Source organism: Neomonachus schauinslandi, chromosome 14 (genome assembly GCF_002201575.2).
Source record: "Neomonachus schauinslandi chromosome 14, ASM220157v2, whole genome shotgun sequence".
In the NCBI taxonomy this organism is placed as follows: domain Eukaryota; kingdom Metazoa; phylum Chordata; class Mammalia; order Carnivora; family Phocidae; genus Neomonachus; species Neomonachus schauinslandi.
This window is the reverse complement of record NC_058416.1, coordinates 45,284,822-45,296,000: the sequence shown is the minus strand read 5'-3', so window position 1 is coordinate 45,296,000 and position 11,179 is coordinate 45,284,822.

The window sequence follows — 11,179 nt, the reverse complement described above, 5'->3', positions numbered from 1 at the left end:
ATCTGGGTGGCTCAGTCGTTAAGCGACTGCCTTCGGCTCAGGTCATGATCCTGGAGTCCTGGGATCGAGTCCCACGTCGGGCTCCCTGCTCGGCGGGGAGTCTGCTTCTCCCTCTGACCCTCCCCCCTCTCATGTGCTCTCTCTCTCTATCTCATTCTCTCTCTCAAATAAACAAAATATTTTTTAAAAAAAAGAAACTTATTTTTTTACACGTTCCCCTGGCTTTTGGATTGAAAGGTACCCAAAAGAGAGCAACACCTTAACACAGAGCAAAGAGGAGTTTTATTTACACCAGCAGGCTGTTTAGAACTCCCATTTTATTCGTGGCAATTTGATTGTTTGGTCACGCCTCCTAATAAGTGAAATGTTACACTGGAGTATTTGTTTAAACCTCGCAGCTTCAGATACAGTAAGTTGCTGAATGATGTTTGCTAATGGCACACATTCGATAATTCCTATAATGTGAAATCTCAGCCAGATTTAATGTTTAATTTCCCTGGGATTCACTCTGAAATTATTACAGACATTATGTATTCTGCTCCCTGGACTTGGAATTAATTTCAAAACAGAGTAAAAGTGCATCCATTTGGGTGCCTTGTGGGAGTTCAGATCAGTAACATTCCATTTCTCCTGAAGTTTCTGAAGGTTAAAATACCTTTTCACTTAATTGCATCTGATCTGGGTTCAGTAGCTACGTGCCACAGTCACCCACAGCTGCATTTTTGTTTTGGTTTGTGATCTGGATGTGCCATTGCTTGATGAGTTCATACTCTTGAAAAGCTGTATTGATATTCCAAGGTTTTATCTGCCTAACTCGCAGGTGCCTGTGTGGCGTTATCGCGATACAAAATTATTGCCAATATGCAATGATCTGGCAAGAAAAATCATTAAACAGCTACATCTACGTCTTCTTTTTATGAATGTCTGCCACAGAAACAGAATTCACGGCATGCATTGCTTTGATTAATCAATCAATACATTGGCTACGTTTCCAATACCTGGCCCAAGTAGAAAGCTCAGAGGCTGGAAAACCTCCAAACATTATAGAATAAAACAACCAGACCCACGTTAGGTTGTGATCCAAAAATTCCCAGACAATAAATCTTTAATTTGCTACCCTGGCAACTCTCACCAAATTTGAATTAAAAGAATATTCTCCACGCAAAGCGTTGAAAGGACTTGCCTCCTGAACAGTTATAAAAGTTTAACCTTTAGCTGAGGCACACTTCCTCCAGTCCAAAAGCAAACTGAGTGAAGAAAAAGACATCAAGGGATTAATTCACAAGTTGTACCCCAAAATGAATGACAGCTGTTTGGGAGTTCAATTGCACTGACGTCCCATTAGGTTCGAAACATCCTGAGTCTTGAAATTATCTCATACATTTCCTAAAACCATGTTAGTGAAAACTTCACCTCCCCAGGTTGGTCTCAGCCACTGAACTCGCACACCTAAACGCCCTCTAACTGCTTCAGATGAGCACCTGAGCAGCAAACACTGCCACGTGGTTGGTTCTCCCTAGGATTTTTCATTTTTGTCAGGTAGATCTTATTTTATCAGCTCTCCCGCCCCGCCATGGTGGGGAGGAAGGCTGGCTAGAAGTGGTGTCTACAGTTTTAGTTTCAAGTGAACAGAACAATGGATTCAGGGTGGCCTGGAAGTTTGCTGGGAGCGGGAGAACACAAGCTTTGGAATTTTGTAGCTGCTCTGCAAATTTAAACCTTAAAATGATGGAAGAATTTTAAAGCCTGAAGCCACTTAGAGATCATGCAGAGGTCTACTCATATTTCTCAGCCAGGAAAATAGCAACCTAAGGAAGAAGCCGTGGGCCCAAAGTCCCACAGCCCTCCATGACAGTGGCCAGGTGGGCAAGGGGGCAGCACCCTCCAGGTGCCACATAGACCCCTTGGTCTCCATCATTCCCCCGCCTTGTTGCATGATCCTTATTTCTCTACCGTCTCAAGACTGGGCTCACAGGAAGCCAGAATGATGGCTTTCTTGCCTCTGTATCCTCAGCACATAGTTCAGGCCTGGAAATGGAGATTTGCAGTGAAGATTTTTTTTCTTTTTCTCTTTTCCCCCCCGAACAAAAATAGCTTAATATTTTTCTTATTGTATTCATATGTTATTCCCATACATTCTCATAGTTTTAAAAAAAAAAGAAGAAAAGTTTAAAGAAAAAAATCAGAACTGCTAGGAAGTTCACCAGCCATGTATGTCCACTGTTAATATTTAGAAGACTAGATGCTTCTATCTATAATGCACATTCACCTGGTGCCTAAATGGAATTAAACTCCTGTTTAGACCCCTACTTTTCCCCCTTAACAATATGACGGGGAGATCTTGCAATGTTGGTGAGGACAGATTTACATCATTATTTTGAAGCACAGTATAGGGTTGTCTTACATGGATACATCATATGGATTTGTTCTTTTTTTGGAGCTATCAATCATTTCCCTGTCTTCATTACCAGAAGTAATACTGTAGTAACTATCCTCATGCATGTAATTGCGAATTTTAAAAATTTTGGTACATATTGCAAGATTACCTTCCGGAAATGTAACGATTTTCACTCCATACTGATTTATTAAAATGTGCATTTTTTTTCCACACCCTTATCAACACTGGGAGTGTCCATCATCACCTGTTCCGATATTTTGGCAAAAAATACATTTCAATTTCCAGTTTGGGGAATTATTAATGAGGTTTTGCATTTGTAAGTATCTGAAAGTCTATCGTTCCTCAGCCATCATGCGATGTCCTAGGGCCATAAAAGTGTATAAAACAGATACGGTCCCTGTGATTGTATAGTTTATTAATTCTGTTGAAGATTCCAATGATGAAAAATAAGTAAATATCATTTGCAAAAAGGTCGATGAAGGAAAGCAGCATCGTGCTGTGATGAACTGTTAGCGCTGTAGACAGTGTGAGTTAGAAGAGTTCCACTGTAGGAAATGACAGTGGAGTCAAAACATGACATATAAGCAGGAGCCGGCCAGTCAAGGAAAGAGCCAGCCTGAGGGCCTTCCTGGGAGGGGAGAAGCAGGTGCAACACCCTTGAAGAATGAAGAGCAGTGCGTGGTGTGCCTGGGAAATGACAAAAGACCGTTGTGGCTAGGAAACAGTCAAAAGAAACAGAACGGCATGCCATCAGATTGGCAAAGGCGTCAGGAGTCAGGTCATGTAGGGCCTAGAGTCTTGGAGGACTTTGAATTTTATGCAAGTGCAGTAGGAAGCCACCGAAGGTTCCAAAGCAGGGAAGTAGCATGACCTAATGTATGTGTTTAAAAGGTCACATGGAAAACGGGGACAAGAGGGGACCTGGGGAGCCGTCAAGAGAGCCATTAAGCAATTGGTACAGTACAGCAGGTGCAAGCTCAGGGTTGGATCTCTGGAGACAGGGAGGAGGGACAGGCTGATGATGTATCTTGGAGCTGGAACTAGTGATAACGGGTGATGGGTAGGAAGTGGAGTTTAAAGAAGGGAAAGGATGTCTGCTTTGGGCTGCTGAATAAATAATGATACCATGTACTAAGATAGGGAAGTCTCAATTTGGTGGGAAATCAAGGATTCCATATTACCATTATTTCTAACCGTAAAAATCAGAAACAAACTAAATAGGCAGCAATTGTGATGGTTCAATAAATAATGGTATAAACATAAATTATGCCCTCCATGAAAATCATGATTTTGAAGAACAATTATTATATAAGAAAATGTTCATAATATGTTAAGTGGAGGGGAGAACATATGGCTGTTTATGATCTACACAAATATAGGTACAGATAGAGACACAGATTAGAGATAGAGATAGAAGGGAAAAGAGTGGAATGAAAGGCACAGAGATGCTCATAATGGTTATATCTTGATGGTGGGATTACAAGTGATTTTTATTGTCTTCTTTACACTTTTCTTTATGTTCCAAAGTTCCTCTAATAAACAGGTCTTACTGTTATCATCACACCAAAAGGTCATTAAAAACTACCAGTTGATCTGCAGCAAGCCACCGTCCAGATTTGGGTCAAGTCATGACTAAACCCCATAACCCAACAGAAGTAGGTAAAGCATGCAGTCATGGTGTCATGTCTTGGCTAAAGGCCTTGAGGATTATCACTGCTTTTTCACTTATGGACACACGTTTTGCCAAATGAAATATGTGTATGTTTCCAGGCTAATTCATGGAAGACTTAAGACTAGAATTCAAGTCTCCTGATTCAGAGGCAAGAGCTTTTCCCACAGGTGCTGATTCCATCTCAGCACAGGCATGCTCCTCTGATCTCATCGTGGATGCTGAGACCAGCCAACAGGTCGCAGAATCCCTCTGGGCCATCCCTGCTCACAGGCAGGAGAGGAGACCACCGATGCTGTATGATTTCAGGGACACCTAGCATTTCCACCCGTCCTCTGCTATCTGTATAGCTAATACCCAGGGTTCTTTAAACACGGATTGGTTCGCTTTATTCCCCACTTAGAAATAAGGCTTAAAAAGTATATATACCTGGGAGGGCACCTGGGTGGCTCAGACGGTTGGGCATCTGCCTTCGGCTCCGGTCATGATCTCAGGGTCCTGGGATCAAGTCCCGCATCGGGCTCCCTGCTCCTTGGGAGCCTGCTTCTCCCTCTGCCTCTCTCTCTCTCCTGAATAAATAAGTGAAATCTTTAAAAAAAAAAAAAAAAGTATATATAGCTGGGAGAGGTAAACCTTTGGTTTAAATTCACCCTACGTGTCCAATCTCTTATCAAATGCTTTCCTGAGAAAGGGATTTGAAAGGGTCACCTGAATGCTGGATACTTAAAAGTTAGGGATTTTCAAAACAAGGGGATCTGGAGGGGTAAGACTTGAGAGAAATGGTAAAGGACACAAATATTTCATGAATATTTCTGTGTACCGGCCACTTAGGTAATTGCTGTATGTACACCACGTTGAATCCCACCACCCCAGCAAAGCAGTATTATTATTGCCAACTGACATTCATTCATTCAACAAATGTTTATTGAGCATGTGCTATGTATGCTCGGCACTCTCATAGTTCCTGGAAATACTGCAAAAATCAAAACAGGCAAAGTCCCTGCTCTTGTGGAACTAATTCAGGATACGTGGGGGAGACAGACAACACGTATTTAAAAATGAATGTGCAGTATAGCAGATGGTGATAAGTGCTAAGAAGAAAATTAAAGCAGAGAAGGGGGGATAGAAGGTGAGAGACAGTAGAAAATATGTCAAGATCATTCAGCCAGCAAATGCCCAAGCTCGGACTGAACTCGGGTCTATCGTCCCATCGTACTGCTCCCCTGTGAGGTACTGCTTCCCTAGAAAGCACGTCCTATCTGACACTCCTGCCCTGTGTTACTCTGCCAACAACCCCCAAATATCCTAACGGGTCAGCCTTTGGTAAGCCTTTGGTAAACAACAGGTAGCCTACTGGGAGTCAAGTAAAATCTATTTACCAGTAATGGTTCAATGTGATTGGATTTTGCTTGTGCATGAATTTAAAGCTTCTTCAAGTATGATGACTTTCAAAAACAAAACCAAAAACCTCAGCCCATAAATGAGCTGGAGTAACGATCCCCTGAAATTTTTGGAGCCCCAGACTCCACTAAGTAGAGGCAACATCAATTTCCATTCTTGTAAAAAAGAAAACAAAAATGTGAATACAATGTAAACCTCAGCCTCTTGAGGGGTCCCCCCTCCTTTTTTTTAGGACTCTGTTAAAATATATTTTCCCTATGCCAAGGGCAAAAAAAAATTCTAGTGCAAAGACTAGGGAGAAAAAAAATGAAGCAAAGGTTGGTATTTTGTTGTTCAATGCATCTTTACGTGTCTATAAAACTCCATCTTCAAAACATCTCACCTACTAAATATAAGGCATTCAAAATACATAGTTTAAAGCCATCCATGGCATGATGCCACGGAAAGGTCAGCCCACCTGCAGTTTCCAGCTTCTTTGTGGACAAATGTGGCCTGATCATGAGCTGGGTGAGAGAATATAAGCCTCTACTGTATCTTAGCAAAGAGAAGAGCAGGGGCAAACAGAGAGAATATTAATTTTCATCAAGAGAAAATCAAACTTGTCCAAGAACTTTATTGGCAGAAGTGAAATTAGTTTTTCTATAGCAAATAGTTAGTGGAGTTGAGGGATTAGTCTATTGCCCAAGAAGGAAAGTAAACCCACTGGCATTCAGAGGCATCTTTGTTCTCAATAATATATTTGACTCTCAAAAACAGATAAGATTTGTCTCTGCACTTTCACTTAAAAAAAAAAAAAAATCTAAGACTAGATTGTCTAAAACTCTCCCTTGCTAAAAATCAAATTATTAAAGCAAGTTTCCTAAATTCATAAGGCTCAAGACAACTGTTAATATTTTTATTGAATGTAAAGTGCCAGCCTGGGCCGAGTCTTCCTCGATTCAAACAAAATTCGTTGTCCACAGCAACAGGCACAGGACTTTTCAGTTGACAGACAGCAGCAATACTTGGTACTTCCTACTGTGGTCCAGGGCCCCGGCACATACAGGCTATTTGGTGTAGAGATACAAAATAGGATTATTGTATTATCTAGAAACTCTCAAGATTAAGGCAGTAAAACTGATGTTGCAGAATGCTATGGCTTTAGACCACCTTGCTAATATTCCTGCAAAATACATCGTCCCAGCTTTGGGTGACTGGAGTACCATGATGGCCAGGTAGAAAACAGTTTCAGTACCATGGGTAGGGGAAGAAGATATGAAACCTTGATCGCCAGATGTCTAGTTAAAACATTCTGTGAATTTACTGAGGTGTTGCATGAACCAACCCTCCAGCCGATTAGAACGTACGATCACTAGACTCATAATTACATAAACATAAGAACTCTGAACTTGTCCTGCACTTTGAGTAGTTGCCATCAGAAAACCTGAGATCTCTAGATTTCCTCTTTACATCTCCCCTCATCCAAGTAGATGAATGGGTTGGGATGCAGGAAATGGTAGACACAGAGGATGAGCAAATGATGCAGAGCTAGGTCAGTCAAAGGAGGGCATCTGGCCAGAGCCTGATTCTGTGAAGGGTTTTGCCAGTTCCCTAGTGAAGAGAGGTGGTTGGAGTTGATCCCACAGGCACTCTATCATCATTTTCATCTGAGGTATATGTACTTAATTTTAAATTAATTATTTGGTAAACTGTAAATTGCACACTCCAGAGGATAGGTTCTGCTGATCTCAACAAATCCTTTTTGCTCCTTTTCAAAGTTAGAAAACAGCTTCAGCTATTGTTAAAATCCCTGGGGGGCCATCAGGTACGTAAGGATCCTTGCAAGGTGCCTTAACATCTTCGTTTCCTGCCTCAGTGTGCTTCACCAAAGGGTACAGCCATTAAGATAATGCATGTGAAAGGATGTTGTAAACTCCACCAAGACTTAAATAGTGTTGACATTGTTGTTATTATTCCTGCTTCACAATATCCTCAGTTCCGAATGCCACCCAATCTCCAGCAAGAGCTACACACATTAAGGGGCCTTTCAAGCCCATCAGCTTCACCTTCTTGTACAACACCCCCAACCACAAGACTGCGCTCAGACCTGTATCAACAGAATATAGCCTGTCTGAGTAATATTCACTGGGGGTTATAAAGTAATAACATACCCATCTGTGGTGATACTCATTACCTTGAAGAACAAGCACCCGTAGACACAGACACACAAGTGCATACCTTTTTTCAAAAAGAAAACCCTAATAATTTGAAAGTAGGCATTCAATATCTGGTGTTTAAAAAAAAAAAAGTCTTTATTTTTACCTGATCTTCTGCTTTAATTGCCTCCAAAGCTGTTTTCCACTTTGATTGCACAGTTTTACCTAGCAAAGTTGTCCCGATAAATAGAGCTGAAAGCCGTGGGCAGAAGTAATGAGTATGGGAATTCCTCGTCTTATAACTAACTTCTTCTGCTCCTTTCTTAAGGTTTGAGATGACAGAAGAGGCCCCCAAAACTACAGAGAATAAATCATTATGAATCAACATATTACTTTTGTTGGTATTTCTAGCGCTGTGATCCAACAGCTACCCATAGTGGGATTTTAAAAAGTTTCTTCCAAGAATTTCATTCTCCTTTGTCTCCAGAATAAATAAAGTGCAGTGCAGAATAAGTGCAAATGGGATTTTGAAATTCATCCCCAAACCACATGAACAGGAAGGCCTCCTTCTTGCCTTTGGTAAACAACAGTCTTTCACATCGGAGCGACTTAAGGGCTATGTGTGCATTTTTTTTTTCTCTCACTTGAAATGTCATTTTAACTTGATCTCATCTGATGGGATGAAAAGGAATAGTAATTTACGATGTGGTAGTGTAAGGAATATTGTATCACAATAAGAACCTATGCAACCGGGGTTATACCTGCCCTGGGACAGAATAGCTGATTAGTTTCCAGTTTGAACATACGCGTGGAAGCAGAACAGCTTGTTGTTGTCACTGGTGTGACCTCTGACACTTCTGACTCCCTAGAACCTATCATCTTTACCCCAAGAAGGCAACGTGTTGGCATATGAACTACATATAGGTAGTAGAGTCTAGTTCCCAGGAATCCCATAGGGTCAGGATTCAGGTGAAAGATCTGTGCAACCAAAGGGAAAAAGATGTAAATATATATGTAATTTAAGTCTATTATATAGTATACACATATGCACAAGAGTAATTTTATTCCCATCCTAATCCCAACTGCAAGGAAAAGATTTTCTTTCCAAATCCCAAAGCTCTGTTCCCTAGAGTTGATGTCCATCTGTTCTCCTTTCCTCACCAAGAGGTCAAACTTCTTAGCCTGGCAGTTAAGGCCTTCTGTGATATGTCCCTAAGTTTCAGTTCAATTCCATCCAACTCTTGCCCTATAGTTCCAGTCAAATTACGCTTATTCAGGGCTCTGAAGAAAAACCAGGATGCTTCCAAGTCTTTACACGTCATACGCACACCTACAATATTCTTCCTTCTAGCTCTTCCTGTTAAAATCCTAACAAAAAAAAAAATTTTTTTTAAAGATTTTATTTATTTATTTATTTATTTGACAGAGACACAGCGAGAGAGGGAACACAAGCAGGGGGAGTGGGGAGGGAGAAGCAGGCTTCCCGCTGAGCAGAGAGCCCGATGTGAGGATCGATCCCAGGACCCTGGGATCATGACCTGAGCCGAAGGCAGACGCTTAACGACTGAGCCACGCAGGTGCCCCGCCAACACAATTTTAAGGCACAATGTAAATAACAGCTTCTTAGTGAAACATTTCCTAATTTCCTGACTTAAGAATTTTCTTTCTAGGAGCATCTGGGTAGCTCAGTCGTTGAGCACCCAGCTCTTGGTTTCGGTTTAGGTTGCGATCCTGGGGTCCTGGGATGGAGCCCCATGTCAGGCTCCCTGCTCAGGGTGGAGTCTGCTTGTCCCTCTCCCTCCCCCTCTGCTCGTCCCCCAGGCTCACTGGGGTTCTCTCTCAAATAAATAAAATCTTAAAAAAAAAAAAGAATTTTCTTTCTAAACTTCCATAGTAAAAGGAACAACACCTTTCTCAAATACATTTCTCTTTGAAGAAAGTCAGAGAAAAACAAACCTTGACATTCAGATGAAGAAAAGCAACAAACTAGGGGCGTCTGGGTGGCTCAGTCGTTGAGCATCTGCCTTCGGCTCAGGTCATGATCCCAGGGTCCTGGGATCGAGCCCCACATCAGGCTCCCTCTCAGCGGGAAGCCTGCTTCTCCCTCTCCCACTCCCCCCGCTTGTGTTCCTCCTCTCACTGTGTCTCTCTCTGTCAGGTAAATAAATAAAATCTTTAAAAAAAAAAAAAAGCAACAAACTATAGCTCTGTCTGTTGCTTTACAACCATTTAATTTAATCCTCACACAATTGTACAAGGCAGGTATTATTATCCTCATTTAACAGATGAGGAAACTGAGGCTAAGAGAATTTCTTTTTTCCCCCAGCTTTACTGAGGTATGGTTGACAAATACAGCTTGTATATATTCAAGGTATACAATATAATACTTTGATTTTTATGTACACACTTGCGTAATGATTACCACAATCAAGCTAATTAACATATCCATCACCTGACATATTTATTATTTTTTGTGTTTGTGGTAAGAATGCTTGCGATCTACTTTCTTAGCAAATTTCAAGTATATAATACGTTATTATTAACCACAGTAATCATGCTGTACATTAGGTCTCCGGAACCGAACCCATTCATCTTATAACTGATAGAGTTTGCACCTTTTGACCAACATCTCTCTATTTGCTCTGTCCTCCAGCCCCTCTTAGGCCACGATTCTACTCTCTGGGTCTGAGTCTGATTTTTTTATATCTCACGTAAGTGAGATCATAAGCATTTGTCCTTTTGCGTCTGTCTTATTTCACTCAGCATAATGTCCTCCCTGTCCATCTACGTTGTCACAAGTAGTAGGAATTCCTTCTTCTTCGTGGCTGAATAATATTCCACTGTATGTATATATCGCATCTTCTTTATCCATTCATCCATCAACAGACATTTAGGTGTTTTATATCTTGGCTATTATGAAGAATGATGCAATAAACATGGGGGTATACATATCTCTTCAAGATAGTGATTTCATTTCCCTTGGATAAATACCCAGAAGTTGGATTGCTGGGTCATAGGGTAGCTCTATTTTTCACTTTGTGAGGCACCTCCACAGTTTTCCAGAGTGGCTGCACCAGTTTGCATTCCTACCAGCAGTGCACGAGGGTTCCTTCCTCAGAGAGCTTCTTTGAATGAAACCTTTGCCTGTCAGACTTCAAAACACATGCTTTCCACCAAACAAGTCTATGTCACATTAGTCATATTTATATACCTCTTAGGATATTGATCACATATTGCCTTGAATCTAGGTTTTTGCAAACATGTCTTTTCTTCCTGACTAGAGCAGAGGTTGTGTTGTCATGTTGTTGTAAGAGAAGAAGAGAAACCATCTGGATTTCACCTTTGTTCTCCGGCCCCTTGCACAGTAAATTTCTTGCTCAAATATTTGTTGAATTAAGACACAATCTTTCAAAGGGGAAATTTTTCAAAAGAAAAGGATACAGATGACTGTCTCTAACTGTTCATCTTCACAACACCAAAAAGAAACTAAATAATAAGAAATCTTCCTGAGAAATGTGGCCACTTTAAAAAAGAAAGAAAGAAAGAAAGAAAGAAAGAAAGAAAGAAAGAAAGAAA